The sequence below is a fragment of the Rhea pennata genome, chromosome 7, assembly GCF_028389875.1.
Source record: "Rhea pennata isolate bPtePen1 chromosome 7, bPtePen1.pri, whole genome shotgun sequence".
In the NCBI taxonomy this organism is placed as follows: domain Eukaryota; kingdom Metazoa; phylum Chordata; class Aves; order Rheiformes; family Rheidae; genus Rhea; species Rhea pennata.
Window position 1 is genome coordinate 44,057 of NC_084669.1, and position 16,099 is coordinate 60,155.

General features: G+C 63.9%; 2 long non-coding RNA genes across 11 annotated transcripts; both read right to left on the minus strand.

The window, feature by feature from the left end:
- Window positions 1-868: 868 nt before the first annotated feature.
- Window positions 869-6,702, minus strand: LOC134143004 (uncharacterized). Of its 5 annotated transcripts, XR_009959002.1 has the most exons (6): window positions 6,615-6,702; window positions 4,916-5,035; window positions 4,332-4,504; window positions 2,449-2,631; window positions 1,911-2,124; window positions 869-1,109 (listed from the first exon to the last, which is right to left on the minus strand). It is a non-coding gene; the product is annotated as an uncharacterized LOC134143004 (long non-coding RNA). The 5 variants fall into 5 exon arrangements; XR_009959001.1 differs by lacking the exon at window positions 4,916-5,035; XR_009959003.1 differs by lacking the exons at window positions 4,916-5,035; window positions 6,615-6,702 and adding an exon at window positions 6,119-6,186.
- A 2,706-nt stretch (window positions 6,703-9,408) lies between these two features.
- On the minus strand, window positions 9,409-15,249 carry LOC134142991 (uncharacterized). Of its 6 annotated transcripts, XR_009958996.1 has the most exons (6): window positions 15,162-15,249; window positions 13,462-13,581; window positions 12,873-13,045; window positions 10,989-11,171; window positions 10,451-10,664; window positions 9,409-9,649 (listed from the first exon to the last, which is right to left on the minus strand). It is a non-coding gene; the product is annotated as an uncharacterized LOC134142991 (long non-coding RNA). The 6 variants fall into 6 exon arrangements; XR_009958995.1 differs by lacking the exon at window positions 13,462-13,581; XR_009958998.1 differs by lacking the exons at window positions 13,462-13,581; window positions 15,162-15,249 and adding an exon at window positions 14,666-14,733.
- Window positions 15,250-16,099: the final 850 nt, after the last annotated feature.

The window sequence follows — 16,099 nt, forward strand, 5'->3', positions numbered from 1 at the left end:
CGGCCCCACCCCGGCCGCCTCCCAGCCCCGGCTCCCGCAGCCGCAGCCTGTCGGCAAGGGGGCGGCAGCAACGGCCCTCAGCCCCGGCGGGGACGGCGGGGGCTCCCAGGGCACCAGAGGCGCCCCCGCTCCCGGGAGCGGCTCCCTGAAAGCTCAAGGCAGAGCCCCGGAGCGCACGGGGAGCAAAAGGGAGCGCTCGGGGCACAAGGGAACCGAGCGGCACCCGTGGGGGCCACAAAGGTAGAGAAAAGGCGACGACAGAGCAAACGGAACGATTCTGGCGGCACCGAAAGGCAGGAGGAGGGCCCTGGGGCGCGCTCGCCAAACTCTGCGGCGGACGACAAAGCTAAACGGAGAACTCTGGCGCGGGCCGCAAAGCGAACGAAGGGCCCCGAGGCACACGGGGGCCTTGGGGACAGCCCAAACCGTGAACTGAAGGCTCCTGAGGGCACCAGAGGGCAAACGCGGGGCTCTGGGGCAAACCAAAACACACAGGAAAAGGGCCTCGGGGGCACACCATTAGGCACCTCACAGGGCTCAGCGCGGCTGACGGCACGGCGCCCGCAGGCTCTCCCCCTCCCCACGTGCGCTCCCAGCTCCAGGCACGCAGCGAGCAGCCCGGTGCCCTCACGCAGCGGCCCTGGAGGGGCCCTGGCTAGCCCCGCCACGATGGGGATCGCCCCCCGCCCAGAGTCCCGAGGGCCCAGGCCACGCAAGGGCGATTCCCCACGGCCCCGTCAACGGCACCGAGTTCCCCGGGAACCGCAGGCGCTCCGAAGCGCAAGAGGCTCGGCCGCCGGCTCCCGGCCCCAGGCCCCAGGGCATCGTCCTCGTGGCAAAAGCACAGCCAGAACCACAGGCACGAGCGCAAAGAATTAAAGCAACCGTTTATTGTTTTGCAGTGCAGAAACACCACCTGGGAGCGAGCCTGCCACCGAGCTGGACGCCGGCACGCTTTCCCTTACCTTGTGACACCCAAAGAGTCCTCACCGGCGTCCGTCCGTCCGTCGGGGAAGGGTCAGCTCCCGCTGCCGCCCTTGACGCGGCAGGTGTCCGAGTAGCCGACGACCTACCCCTTCCGCTTTTGCCTTCAGGGAGGGCACTCAGCTCTGAGAACGGAGAGGACGACACCTGAGCTCGCCTGTCTGCGCGCTTCTGCCCTGCGCCAGGCTAGAGCCCTGCAGGACGCTCGTTGCCCAGCGCTCGGCTCGCCCGTCCCATCGCCGGTCTCGGTGGCACGGGCCTGGGCCGCACGAAGCCCAGCCCTGAGGTCAGCGCGCAGAGCCGAACGCTGGGTGCAGGGGAAGGTCAGAAACCCAAAGGAGGGCGGGCTGGACGAGGAGACGGGGAACGGAAGCGGACGGACCCGCACAGCGCGGACAGCCCTCGCCACGCTCTGAGCCCGCTCGCCTGCCGGGCTGCTCGCCTGTTTGCCTACAGCTCCGGGGCGTCCGCAAGAGCCGGGGCGCACGCACAGGCCCAGGCTGGAGAGGAGCCTTGTGTTCCGTCACGGCATTTGACTACTCCTCGTGCGCTAACCCCTTTCAGATGCTTAACCCCAAATGCTCTCAGCCCTCAACAACTTCAGTACCCTGGGCACCTGGTTCGTCCACGCTCTCAAACCCTCCTTGCTCTTTCCTGTCCTGTTTGAAACTCTCCCAGACCGCCCCCACCCTCAGACCACTGTCCTGCAAACAAATCAAGCCACCGAGGTCACTGGGAGATTCTCAGTTCAGTGCTCCCCCCTCCCCTCCCCTCCCCTCCCCTCCCCAAGCTTTCGCTATAGCTCCCTAAGCCAGGCAGAACGCAGATCCTCCCTTAAGCACCCCCGTAAGCGGTTTTTATTCCCAAGTCGCTCTTACGACATGAGGCAGCAAAGCAAGGCAAAGACACGTGGGGTCGCAGCTTACCCATGTAGCCGCAACAAAGTCTTATTTTAGGCCTCGCTGCTTCTTCCAGGTGAGCAGACCAAAATACTGCTCCAAGCAGGCACCTAAGGCTTCACACAGACCTGGTGGCTCTGCTAGCAACAGCAGCGCCATAGCGACCGGGCCGCCGGTTGTGGGGTTTGTTAGACGCTGAGCTAGGCGACCCGTCCTTCAACTGAGACTAGAAGCAGGTGTGCTGTGAGAAACAGAACAAGAATGCAGAATATGAGCCAAGCAGATAACCGTGGTGTCTGCTTGTGAGAAAATCGTATCAAGGGACATAACCAATCGCTTTAGTAGCTGGAGCGCGTGCTTGTCGCTGTATACCCAATCACTGCGCTGTGTACGTCGCGTGCACAACTCGTGCTTACTGTATCGATAGATATATTTTGCCTTCTGATATGGATAGACGTCTTCTGATCAGAACCTATCAGGAGTCCGTGCAATCGATCCCTTCAACCGGTCACTATCCCCCCCCCCCCGCCCCGCCTCCTCTGCTGGTCCGTGAACTGCAGCTTACTACTCCACGGTTCAGGTACGGACGCTGCCAACCTTCCTGCTGTCAAAGGCTCCTCGTCAGCACCAGGCAGAGAACCTGCCAAAACCGGCATTCGGATTCTCCCGGCTGCTCTCGTCGCATCACCTGCCGAGGTCGGAGGGCGGCAGCCTGTAGTTCTTCACGACAGCCCGTCGTCGTTCCCTGCTGTTCAGAATGCCGAGGATTAACGCAATTTAGAAACGCAAAAATACTACTGCCGTACGGCGTAAAGCCGAGCTAAAGTTTCCGCAACCGCTCTGCGTCCGACAGAACGAGCCACGCGCGTCAGCGCCTACAGCTCGAGGCCGCCGACCCCTCCCGGGCGACGTTCTTCCGGCAGGCTCCCTCCCCGAGCGCCTCGGCCTTGCCTAAGGGTCTCCCTCGGGACATTACAACTTAGCCAGCCAGCACCTGTCGATGCAGGCACCGTAAAATCCATCACCCTACAAAAGTACGGAGCAAAGCAAAGCTCTGCAGAAAATCGTAAGAATCCAAAGGTGCTTCTAAGCACAAAAGCAGCTCTAAAGCAAACACGCGCGCGCGCACGCACGCACGCAAGGTAAACGAGAACGCGCAACCCGCAGGTACCCGCTTCCCCCAGCCCCGCTCTGGGAGCTACGACGACACTCGGGTTTGCTGCGAAAGGGAAGTTAGACTAAGTAGCCGCTAGAGCTTAATCTGTCAGAACCTCCTCTGCCTGCATTTTTTGGCGCAACCGTGCTCTGCCCCTCGCTCAATGCAGACACGCGCAACATCCCCTTCCTTTAACACCTGCACAGTAACCCCCTGCTCGTTAAGGTTAGTGCTCATCGTGCCGCTCGGATAGATGATCCCCTGCTGTCTAGTCCTAGGCCCGGCGTTACCACTTCAGAGGGACCTGAGCGCGCTGGACCGCCTCTGTGCTATCAAAGGGAGAAGTCTCAGAGACAGTTACAGCCCAGGGCGCTGCTAAACGGTCTTTCTCACAGCCAGAGAATTTGCGGTCCGGCCCCAAAGGGGACGCGAGGACGGTGCCGTTGGCACCCGCTTTCCCTTACCGCTCTTTTCTGACGGTGCTGCTCCCCCAGAGTCACCAGATGCGGAAAGCATTACTGGAAAAGGCTCGCCTTGTCCTAGGAATTTGCGGGCAGGAGGTGCTAATTCATTCCACGAGGCTTTAACGTCTCCTCCACCTACCGTCTTCCTCCTCCCCCAGATACCATTGCCAGGTAACTAACTGCGGGTTGCGCTAACTGAGCCCTCCGAAAACGACCTCTTCGTTTTACAGGGCGCACGCTTTCTCTCTCTCTCCCCCTCTCTCTCTGCTTTTCTCTCTCCCCCTCTTTCCTTTTCTCTCTTTCTCTCTCTCCCTCTCCCGTAACTCTGGCCGCTTGACCATCGTTCCCCGAAGATAACGATTTGCTGCCCTGCAGCTTTTAAAACAGGACGTTTTGTAGACATACAAAGTCACGCACCCAGAAATACACGTACGGAGCAGACTTGTTTGTGAGCTGCACAGGCCTCCCGTTACACGTTGGTGACCTATTATTCCGGTCGCTCTTAACGGCGATCCTGCTAGTCGGGAGGAACGGGTTTTCCTTTGGGGCAGACGGGGACAGCTCTCAGCCGGTCCCGGCTGATTTTATTACTTCAGCTTGCTTACGTTTTCCTGGTCTCTTCTACTTCGGCCGCGGCAATTAACCTCAAAAGCATCACGCCTTTCCCCTTCTATCTACGCGCGTGCGATAACAAAACAAAATAGAAACGACCAAAGCAACACTAAGGCAGATGCCGCTAGCGATACCCACGGGGTAGGAACGGCTTGCTTGGGCCTCGGCGCTGCCTCCGGGAGGCCGAAATAACTAACAGTCGCTGTCGAGAGTTACCTTGACTTGCCCGTGGCGGAACACCTGCCGCTACCGTGGCAGCTGCCGGGGATACCGAGGGTCCGCTGCGTTTCTGCCTCCTCGTTTCAACCCCGTCCCTTAGGTATTAATCCCCTACATGCCGCTCGTCCGGCTTCCCTCTCCGTCAGCATTTGCTGTCGTTGGTTCCAGCTCTGTAACAAAGAGAGAAACTGGCATTTTGCTGGCAACGAAAGGCTTAGATTTACGCGCGTTCTTTTCTCTTTATTGTGTTCCTGGCTTTTTTTCTCCCTCCCCTCCCCCCCCCCCCGAAAGGAAAGGGCTTAATACAGCACCTTGTATCACGCAGTACAGGGTAAACTGTTTGGAAACGCTGCATACAGCCAACAGGGCTAGGTTATTAGACAGGCAGGCGCATCACCTGACACTTACCTACGCCGCCTTCCGTGAAACCTTGTTTTATTCTGCTTCGGTATTATCGTTACTGCTCCGCATCCTTTCTCAAAGCCTTGCACGCACGCGCTTAACCGAGAATTCTCTCGGCCCTTAACTACACGGAAGAGCGACAGCACTCGATGTGCCGGTCTCTCTTTCAGACCTATTACCTTTTTGATACGGACTCCCGTTGCGCTCGGATGCTCGCCTCACAGGCGGCGACCAAAGCGAACGGCTGGGTCGCTGGGTCTAGCCGCTTCTCTTGGAGATGCCCCCTTCCGGGGACTACCCTGCCAGACAGACCGAGAAGGCTGACGAGGCCACGAGGGTACCGGGTTTTAGACGCTACTTCCCCGAGGCCCCGAGGGTGACAGACGCAACCGCTTCTCTTCACGTTACTCACAGCCACGTTCATCTATTACTTAGGACAAAACCGGTTCTACTTTAAGAGGGGACTGTTGTTCGCTTAAACTTTGCAGAGAGTCCATAACCTGCTACGCATCCTCTCTAGTCCCTTCTGCTTTCGCAATGCCCGTGGTAAGGAAAGGCTGTTATTAATAGCACCCATTCTCCCGCAGGCCGGGGTAAGCCATTTCTCTGCTCTGAGGAGGTGCCTGAAAAAAGCCAGGCTCTTTTCTGTAGCATCCCTGGGGCTTCCCAGGGCCCATCAGTGCTCTCTTAGGCTTTTCCCGAGCCTTTTATTTTACTAGGCGACTCCTTAGCCTGCAGTTTCATGTTAACGCTCCCCTGAAGCATTGCGCACAGCGCAGTTATCCCAGACCAGCCGCATCTTGCGCCTACAGAGAGTTCCGAGAGGCGGCTCAGGCGAAGAGAGAGAAAAAATCGGTTTGGCAGCTGTGCCGTCACCCGTCAACGTTTCTCAGGCTGTGCCTGGCTGGGGGAGGGGAGGGGGCCTCAGGAGGCTCTGGAGCCTCCTTCTTCTACCCATCCGCCCGCTTGCCCGGCCACGCTTCTCAAGCGAATGACTTGGGGCTGCGCTCACCGCGCCCGACCCGAGTTCTCCCTCGGCCGCTTTGGCGCAGAGGGTTCAAGCCTCCCGGGACTCAGCAGCGCTCCGGGGCCCGCCTGCGGCCCCGCTCCTCCGGGCTGCGTCCCGAGCAGCTGGGCAGGAGCCGGGGCCCTAAAGGCGACACGTGGCGAGGGGGGGTCGGACCCGCGCTGCGGCACACGCGGCGCCGCGCAGACCCCGCCCGGCGCTCCCGGCGGGGCCGAGCCGGGCCCCAGCCCCCGCCGCCCCGAGCCCCGCACCGCCGCCTCCGCGCAGCCACGGCCTCAGCGAGCAGGCGGCAGCCCGACACCCGCGGCCACCCGAAGGGGCGCGCTCGCCTCACGGGCGCCCCCCGCTCCTCCACCTCAGGGAGCCTCAGCCCGCCGCCGCCGCCGCGCGAAAGCTCCGTCCCTGCTCGCCGCCATGCTGCTCCCCGGCGCCGCGCATGCGCCGCGCGCCAACCGGGCGCAGCCGCAGCAGCGGCCCGGCGGTCGAGCACCGCGCATGCGCCGGCTGCGGCCGCCGCCGCGACCGCGGCGGGAGGGGCGGGAGGGGCGGGGAGGAGGCGAGAGCCGGGGCGGCGCTCTCGCGGCTCCCGCGTGCGAGCCGCAGGGCGCCGCGGCCCCGCGGCGCTCGCCCCGAGCGGCGAGCGCCCCGAGGCTGCTCTGCCCGTGCCCGAGAAACCGACGGGCATCAGCGAGCAGGCTCCGGGGCCGCCCCGGTGCGAGAGTAGCGCGGAGCAGCTCCGGGGCGGCACTGGCCGTCCCCGCGACCCCAGGGAGCAGCGATAAGGAGAAGCGCTCTGCGCTACCGGTCCATGAGCACCGGGAAGGGGCGAGGAGCCGGGCCCATGCGCTTACCTGCGGCCGAAAGAGCGGAGAGGCGCGGCAGTGCGCGCGTGTGCTGCCGGCGGTATTCTCCGCACGCAGGGGAGGCCGGGGGTGGCGGCAGTACTGGCTTTTGGACACGCGAGGGCAGCCGTGAGCGGGGCGGGAGGGAGTGCGCATGCGCGGCCCCGTTTCGGGTGCAGTACCGCAATGCGGACAGGCGAGGGCAGCAGAGAGCGGGGCGGGAGGCAGTGCGCGTGCGCGGCCCCGTTTCGGGTGCAGTACCGCAATGCGGACAGGCGAGGGCAGCAGAGAGCGGGGCGGGAGGCAGTGCGCGTGCGCGGCCCCGTTTCGGATGCAGTACCGCAATGCGGACAGGCGAGGGCAGCAGAGAGCGGGGCGGGAGGCAGTGCGCGTGCGCGGCCCCGCTTTGGGTGCAGTACCGCAATGCGGACAGGCGAGGGCAGCAGTGAGCGGGGCGAAAGGCAGTGCGCGTGCGCGGCCCCGCTTCGTGTGCAGTACCGCAATGCGGACAGGCGAGGGCAGCAGAGAGCGGGGCGCGAGGCAGTGCGCGTGCGCGGCCCCGCTTCGTGTGCAGTACCGCAATGCGGACAGGCGAGGGCAGCAGTGAGCGGGGCGCGAGGCAGTGCGCGTGCGCGGCCCCGTTTCGGGTGCAGTACCGCAATGCGGACAGGCGAGGGCAGCAGTGAGCGGGGCGGGAGGCAGTGCGCGTGCGCGGCCCCGTTTCGGGTGCAGTCCCGCATTCTCGAAACGCGGGGACGGTAACGAGCACTGCAGCGGGCAGGGCGTAGGCGCTTTCCCGCCTCAGGTGCGCGCCTGCTTTTTTTCGACCCTCGAGGGCAGCGGTGAGCGCGGCGGAACGCAGTGCGCGGGCGCCTGTCATATCTGTTGCAATACCGCCTTATCGACAGGCGAGGGCAGCAGTGAGTACTGCGGAACGCAGTGCGCATGCGCTGCCCCGCAGTAAAGAGCGCCTGAGTAATATGGCCGCGCGGCAGCGCAGCGGCGAAAGAACTACCGCTGCCGGCACGCCGTGTGGCACGAAGATGGCGCACCGGAAGCCCAGTGTCGGAAGACTACCGCTCCCGGCGTGCCGCGCGGCACGAAGATGGCGCACCGGAAGCCCAGTGTCGGAAGACTACCGCTCCCGGCGTGCCGCGCGGCACGAAGACGGCGCACCGGAAGCCCAGTGTCGGAAGACTACCGCTCCCGGCGTGCCGCGCGGCACGAAGATGGCGCACCGGAAGCCCAGTGTCGGAAGACTACCGCTCCCCGCGTGCCGCGCGGCACGAAGACGGCGCACCGGAAGCCCAGTGTCGGAAGACTACCGCTCCCGGCGTGCCTCGCGGCTGCCGCGCAACGCCCCAATAACTTTGACCCTATGGCCGGCCCGTCCCGGCCCGTTCCCCAATACCTTCCGGCGCCCCCGTGACCGGACCCGCGGCAGTTCCGACGCCGCCTCCGCCCCTTCCCCGCAATCCTGCCTAGGGCTTCCCCTCAGGTCCCTCCTCTCGCTCCCACACGCGATCCCCAGCTGGCCCAAGACGCCCCCCCTCTTGCGCCCCCCACCCCCACCCCCCGCGCGCACCCCCTTTCTCCCCGCCCTCCGCAGCCCCGGCGCACCCCCGCCCTCCCGCAGCCCCGGTGCGCCGCTCTTCCCCCCCCCCCCCCCCCCCCGCCAGCGCGCACCGCTTGTGCCCCCCCCCCCCCCGCCCCGCACGTTCCCATCCGCGGGGGCACGCGCCGGACCCACGGCGCGGACCGGCCCCCCGACACCCCTCACCTCCTCCGCGCTGCAGCCGCCCTGCCGCTTCCAGCGGGTGCTGCTCCGCTCCGCACCCCAGTTCCCAGCTCCCGGACCGGCCCCGGCGCCAGCTCGCCCCAAACGCTGCTCCGCTCCTGGCCCGGGCCCACCCCCGCCATCGCCAGCAGCGCCCCCGGCCCCACCCCGGCCGCCTCCCAGCCCCGGCTCCCGCAGCCGCAGCCTGTCGGCAAGGGGGCGGCAGCAACGGCCCTCAGCCCCGGCGGGGACGGCGGGGGCTCCCAGGGCACCAGAGGCGCCCCCGCTCCCGGGAGCGGCTCCCTGAAAGCTCAAGGCAGAGCCCCGGAGCGCACGGGGAGCAAAAGGGAGCGCTCGGGGCACAAGGGAACCGAGCGGCACCCGTGGGGGCCACAAAGGTAGAGAAAAGGCGACGACAGAGCAAACGGAACGATTCTGGCGGCACCGAAAGGCAGGAGGAGGGCCCTGGGGCGCGCTCGCCAAACTCTGCGGCGGACGACAAAGCTAAACGGAGAACTCTGGCGCGGGCCGCAAAGCGAACGAAGGGCCCCGAGGCACACGGGGGCCTTGGGGACAGCCCAAACCGTGAACTGAAGGCTCCTGAGGGCACCAGAGGGCAAACGCGGGGCTCTGGGGCAAACCAAAACACACAGGAAAAGGGCCTCGGGGGCACACCATTAGGCACCTCACAGGGCTCAGCGCGGCTGACGGCACGGCGCCCGCAGGCTCTCCCCCTCCCCACGTGCGCTCCCAGCTCCAGGCACGCAGCGAGCAGCCCGGTGCCCTCACGCAGCGGCCCTGGAGGGGCCCTGGCTAGCCCCGCCACGATGGGGATCGCCCCCCGCCCAGAGTCCCGAGGGCCCAGGCCACGCAAGGGCGATTCTCCACGGCCCCGTCAACGGCACCGAGTTCCCCGGGAACCGCAGGCGCTCCGAAGCGCAAGAGGCTCGGCCGCCGGCTCCCGGCCCCAGGCCCCAGGGCATCGTCCTCGTGGCAAAAGCACAGCCAGAACCACAGGCACGAGCGCAAAGAATTAAAGCAACCGTTTATTGTTTTGCAGTGCAGAAACACCACCTGGGAGCGAGCCTGCCACCGAGCTGGACGCCGGCACGCTTTCCCTTACCTTGTGACACCCAAAGAGTCCTCACCGGCGTCCGTCCGTCCGTCGGGGAAGGGTCAGCTCCCGCTGCCGCCCTTGACGCGGCAGGTGTCCGAGTAGCCGACGACCTACCCCTTCCGCTTTTGCCTTCAGGGAGGGCACTCAGCTCTGAGAACGGAGAGGACGACACCTGAGCTCGCCTGTCTGCGCGCTTCTGCCCTGCGCCAGGCTAGAGCCCTGCAGGACGCTCGTTGCCCAGCGCTCGGCTCGCCCGTCCCATCGCCGGTCTCGGTGGCACGGGCCTGGGCCGCACGAAGCCCAGCCCTGAGGTCAGCGCGCAGAGCCGAACGCTGGGTGCAGGGGAAGGTCAGAAACCCAAAGGAGGGCGGGCTGGACGAGGAGACGGGGAACGGAAGCGGACGGACCCGCACAGCGCGGACAGCCCTCGCCACGCTCTGAGCCCGCTCGCCTGCCGGGCTGCTCGCCTGTTTGCCTACAGCTCCGGGGCGTCCGCAAGAGCCGGGGCGCACGCACAGGCCCAGGCTGGAGAGGAGCCTTGTGTTCCGTCACGGCATTTGACTACTCCTCGTGCGCTAACCCCTTTCAGATGCTTAACCCCAAATGCTCTCAGCCCTCAACAACTTCAGTACCCTGGGCACCTGGTTCGTCCACGCTCTCAAACCCTCCTTGCTCTTTCCTGTCCTGTTTGAAACTCTCCCAGACCGCCCCCACCCTCAGACCACTGTCCTGCAAACAAATCAAGCCACCGAGGTCACTGGGAGATTCTCAGTTCAGTGCTCCCCCCTCCCCTCCCCTCCCCTCCCCTCCCCAAGCTTTCGCTATAGCTCCCTAAGCCAGGCAGAACGCAGATCCTCCCTTAAGCACCCCCGTAAGCGGTTTTTATTCCCAAGTCGCTCTTACGACATGAGGCAGCAAAGCAAGGCAAAGACACGTGGGGTCGCAGCTTACCCATGTAGCCGCAACAAAGTCTTATTTTAGGCCTCGCTGCTTCTTCCAGGTGAGCAGACCAAAATACTGCTCCAAGCAGGCACCTAAGGCTTCACACAGACCTGGTGGCTCTGCTAGCAACAGCAGCGCCATAGCGACCGGGCCGCCGGTTGTGGGGTTTGTTAGACGCTGAGCTAGGCGACCCGTCCTTCAACTGAGACTAGAAGCAGGTGTGCTGTGAGAAACAGAACAAGAATGCAGAATATGAGCCAAGCAGATAACCGTGGTGTCTGCTTGTGAGAAAATCGTATCAAGGGACATAACCAATCGCTTTAGTAGCTGGAGCGCGTGCTTGTCGCTGTATACCCAATCACTGCGCTGTGTACGTCGCGTGCACAACTCGTGCTTACTGTATCGATAGATATATTTTGCCTTCTGATATGGATAGACGTCTTCTGATCAGAACCTATCAGGAGTCCGTGCAATCGATCCCTTCAACCGGTCACTATCCCCCCCCCCCCGCCCCGCCTCCTCTGCTGGTCCGTGAACTGCAGCTTACTACTCCACGGTTCAGGTACGGACGCTGCCAACCTTCCTGCTGTCAAAGGCTCCTCGTCAGCACCAGGCAGAGAACCTGCCAAAACCGGCATTCGGATTCTCCCGGCTGCTCTCGTCGCATCACCTGCCGAGGTCGGAGGGCGGCAGCCTGTAGTTCTTCACGACAGCCCGTCGTCGTTCCCTGCTGTTCAGAATGCCGAGGATTAACGCAATTTAGAAACGCAAAAATACTACTGCCGTACGGCGTAAAGCCGAGCTAAAGTTTCCGCAACCGCTCTGCGTCCGACAGAACGAGCCACGCGCGTCAGCGCCTACAGCTCGAGGCCGCCGACCCCTCCCGGGCGACGTTCTTCCGGCAGGCTCCCTCCCCGAGCGCCTCGGCCTTGCCTAAGGGTCTCCCTCGGGACATTACAACTTAGCCAGCCAGCACCTGTCGATGCAGGCACCGTAAAATCCATCACCCTACAAAAGTACGGAGCAAAGCAAAGCTCTGCAGAAAATCGTAAGAATCCAAAGGTGCTTCTAAGCACAAAAGCAGCTCTAAAGCAAACACGCGCGCGCGCACGCACGCACGCAAGGTAAACGAGAACGCGCAACCCGCAGGTACCGCTTCCCCCAGCCCCGCTCTGGGAGCTACGACGACACTCGGGTTTGCTGCGAAAGGGAAGTTAGACTAAGTAGCCGCTAGAGCTTAATCTGTCAGAAACCTCCTCTGCCTGCATTTTTTGGCGCAACCGTGCTCTGCCCCTCGCTCAATGCAGACACGCGCAACATCCCCTTCCTTTAACACCTGCACAGTAACCCCCTGCTCGTTAAGGTTAGTGCTCATCGTGCCGCTCGGATAGATGATCCCCTGCTGTCTAGTCCTAGGCCCGGCGTTACCACTTCAGAGGGACCTGAGCGCGCTGGACCGCCTCTGTGCTATCAAAGGGAGAAGTCTCAGAGACAGTTACAGCCCAGGGCGCTGCTAAACGGTCTTTCTCACAGCCAGAGAATTTGCGGTCCGGCCCCAAAGGGGACGCGAGGACGGTGCCGTTGGCACCCGCTTTCCCTTACCGCTCTTTTCTGACGGTGCTGCTCCCCCAGAGTCACCAGATGCGGAAAGCATTACTGGAAAAGGCTCGCCTTGTCCTAGGAATTTGCGGGCAGGAGGTGCTAATTCATTCCACGAGGCTTTAACGTCTCCTCCACCTACCGTCTTCCTCCTCCCCCAGATACCATTGCCAGGTAACTAACTGCGGGTTGCGCTAACTGAGCCCTCCGAAAACGACCTCTTCGTTTTACAGGGCGCACGCTTTCTCTCTCTCTCCCCCTCTCTCTCTGCTTTTCTCTCTCCCCCTCTTTCCTTTTCTCTCTTTCTCTCTCTCCCTCTCCCGTAACTCTGGCCGCTTGACCATCGTTCCCCGAAGATAACGATTTGCTGCCCTGCAGCTTTTAAAACAGGACGTTTTGTAGACATACAAAGTCACGCACCCAGAAATACACGTACGGAGCAGACTTGTTTGTGAGCTGCACAGGCCTCCCGTTACACGTTGGTGACCTATTATTCCGGTCGCTCTTAACGGCGATCCTGCCTAGTCGGGAGGAACGGGTTTTCCTTTGGGGCAGACGGGGACAGCTCTCAGCCGGTCCCGGCTGATTTTATTACTTCAGCTTGCTTACGTTTTCCTGGTCTCTTCTACTTCGGCCGCGGCAATTAACCTCAAAAGCATCACGCCTTTCCCCTTCTATCTACGCGCGTGCGATAACAAAACAAAATAGAAACGACCAAAGCAAAACTAAGGCAGATGCCGCTAGCGATACCCACGGGGTAGGAACGGCTTGCTTGGGCCTCGGCGCTGCCTCCGGGAGGCCGAAATAACTAACAGTCGCTGTCGAGAGTTACCTTGACTTGCCCGTGGCGGAACACCTGCCGCTACCGTGGCAGCTGCCGGGGATACCGAGGGTCCGCTGCGTTTCTGCCTCCTCGTTTCAACCCCGTCCCTTAGGTATTAATCCCCTACATGCCGCTCGTCCGGCTTCCCTCTCCGTCAGCATTTGCTGTCGTTGGTTCCAGCTCTGTAACAAAGAGAGAAACTGGCATTTTGCTGGCAACGAAAGGCTTAGATTTACGCGCGTTCTTTTTCTCTTTATTGTGTTCCTGGCTTTTTTTCTCCCTCCCCTCCCCCCCCCCCCCCCGAAAGGAAAGGGCTTAATACAGCACCTTGTATCACGCAGTACAGGGTAAACTGTTTGGAAACGCTGCATACAGCCAACAGGGCTAGGTTATTAGACAGGCAGGCGCATCACCTGACACTTACCTACGCCGCCTTCCGTGAAACCTTGTTTTTATTCTGCTTCGGTATTATCGTTACTGCTCCGCATCCTTTCTCAAAGCCTTGCACGCACGCGCTTAACCGAGAATTCTCTCGGCCCTTAACTACACGGAAGAGCGACAGCACTCGATGTGCCGGTCTCTCTTTCAGACCTATTACCTTTTTGATACGGACTCCCGTTGCGCTCGGATGCTCGCCTCACAGGCGGCGACCAAAGCGAACGGCTGGGTCGCTGGGTCTAGCCGCTTCTCTTGGAGATGCCCCCTTCCGGGGACTACCCTGCCAGACAGACCGAGAAGGCTGACGAGGCCACGAGGGTACCGGGTTTTAGACGCTACTTCCCCGAGGCCCCGAGGGTGACAGACGCAACCGCTTCTCTTCACGTTACTCACAGCCACGTTCATCTATTACTTAGGACAAAACCGGTTCTACTTTAAGAGGGGACTGTTGTTCGCTTAAACTTTGCAGAGAGTCCATAACCTGCTACGCATCCTCTCTAGTCCCTTCTGCTTTCGCAATGCCCGTGGTAAGGAAAGGCTGTTATTAATAGCACCCATTCTCCCGCAGGCCGGGGTAAGCCATTTCTCTGCTCTGAGGAGGTGCCTGAAAAAAGCCAGGCTCTTTTCTGTAGCATCCCTGGGGCTTCCCAGGGCCCATCAGTGCTCTCTTAGGCTTTTCCCGAGCCTTTTATTTTACTAGGCGACTCCTTAGCCTGCAGTTTCATGTTAACGCTCCCCTGAAGCATTGCGCACAGCGCAGTTATCCCAGACCAGCCGCATCTTGCGCCTACAGAGAGTTCCGAGAGGCGGCTCAGGCGAAGAGAGAGAAAAAATCGGTTTGGCAGCTGTGCCGTCACCCGTCAACGTTTCTCAGGCTGTGCCTGGCTGGGGGAGGGGAGGGGGCCTCAGGAGGCTCTGGGAGCCTCCTTCTTCTACCCATCCGCCCGCTTGCCCGGCCACGCTTCTCAAGCGAATGACTTGGGGCTGCGCTCACCGCGCCCGACCCGAGTTCTCCCTCGGCCGCTTTGGCGCAGAGGGTTCAAGCCTCCCGGGACTCAGCAGCGCTCCGGGGCCCGCCTGCGGCCCCGCTCCTCCGGGCTGCGTCCCGAGCAGCTGGGCAGGAGCCGGGGCCCTAAAGGCGACACGTGGCGAGGGGGGGTCGGACCCGCGCTGCGGCACACGCGGCGCCGCGCAGACCCCGCCCGGCGCTCCCGGCGGGGCCGAGCCGGGCCCCAGCCCCCGCCGCCCCGAGCCCCGCACCGCCGCCTCCGCGCAGCCACGGCCTCAGCGAGCAGGCGGCAGCCCGACACCCGCGGCCACCCGAAGGGGCGCGCTCGCCTCACGGGCGCCCCCCGCTCCTCCACCTCAGGGAGCCTCAGCCCGCCGCCGCCGCCGCGCGAAAGCTCCGTCCCTGCTCGCCGCCATGCTGCTCCCCGGCGCCGCGCATGCGCCGCGCGCCAACCGGGCGCAGCCGCAGCAGCGGCCCGGCGGTCGAGCACCGCGCATGCGCCGGCTGCGGCCGCCGCCGCGACCGCGGCGGGAGGGGCGGGAGGGGCGGGGAGGAGGCGAGAGCCGGGGCGGCGCTCTCGCGGCTCCCGCGTGCGAGCCGCAGGGCGCCGCGGCCCCGCGGCGCTCGCCCCGAGCGGCGAGCGCCCCGAGGCTGCTCTGCCCGTGCCCGAGAAACCGACGGGCATCAGCGAGCAGGCTCCGGGGCCGCCCCGGTGCGAGAGTAGCGCGGAGCAGCTCCGGGGCGGCACTGGCCGTCCCCGCGACCCCAGGGAGCAGCGATAAGGAGAAGCGCTCTGCGCTACCGGTCCATGAGCACCGGGAAGGGGCGAGGAGCCGGGCCCATGCGCTTACCTGCGGCCGAAAGAGCGGAGAGGCGCGGCAGTGCGCGCGTGTGCTGCCGGCGGTATTCTCCGCACGCAGGGGAGGCCGGGGGTGGCGGCAGTACTGGCTTTTGGACACGCGAGGGCAGCCGTGAGCGGGGCGGGAGGGAGTGCGCATGCGCGGCCCCGTTTCGGGTGCAGTACCGCAATGCGGACAGGCGAGGGCAGCAGAGAGCGGGGCGGGAGGCAGTGCGCGTGCGCGGCCCCGTTTCGGGTGCAGTACCGCAATGCGGACAGGCGAGGGCAGCAGAGAGCGGGGCGGGAGGCAGTGCGCGTGCGCGGCCCCGTTTCGGATGCAGTACCGCAATGCGGACAGGCGAGGGCAGCAGAGAGCGGGGCGGGAGGCAGTGCGCGTGCGCGGCCCCGCTTTGGGTGCAGTACCGCAATGCGGACAGGCGAGGGCAGCAGTGAGCGGGGCGAAAGGCAGTGCGCGTGCGCGGCCCCGCTTCGTGTGCAGTACCGCAATGCGGACAGGCGAGGGCAGCAGAGAGCGGGGCGCGAGGCAGTGCGCGTGCGCGGCCCCGCTTCGTGTGCAGTACCGCAATGCGGACAGGCGAGGGCAGCAGTGAGCGGGGCGCGAGGCAGTGCGCGTGCGCGGCCCCGTTTCGGGTGCAGTACCGCAATGCGGACAGGCGAGGGCAGCAGTGAGCGGGGCGGGAGGCAGTGCGCGTGCGCGGCCCCGTTTCGGGTGCAGTCCCGCATTCTCGAAACGCGGGGACGGTAACGAGCACTGCAGCGGGCAGGGCGTAGGCGCTTTCCCGCCTCAGGTGCGCGCCTGCTTTTTTTCGACCCTCGAGGGCAGCGGTGAGCGCGGCGGAACGCAGTGCGCGGGCGCCTGTCATATCTGTTGCAATACCGCCTTATCGACAGGCGAGGGCAGCAGTGAGTACTGCGGAACGCAGTGCGCAT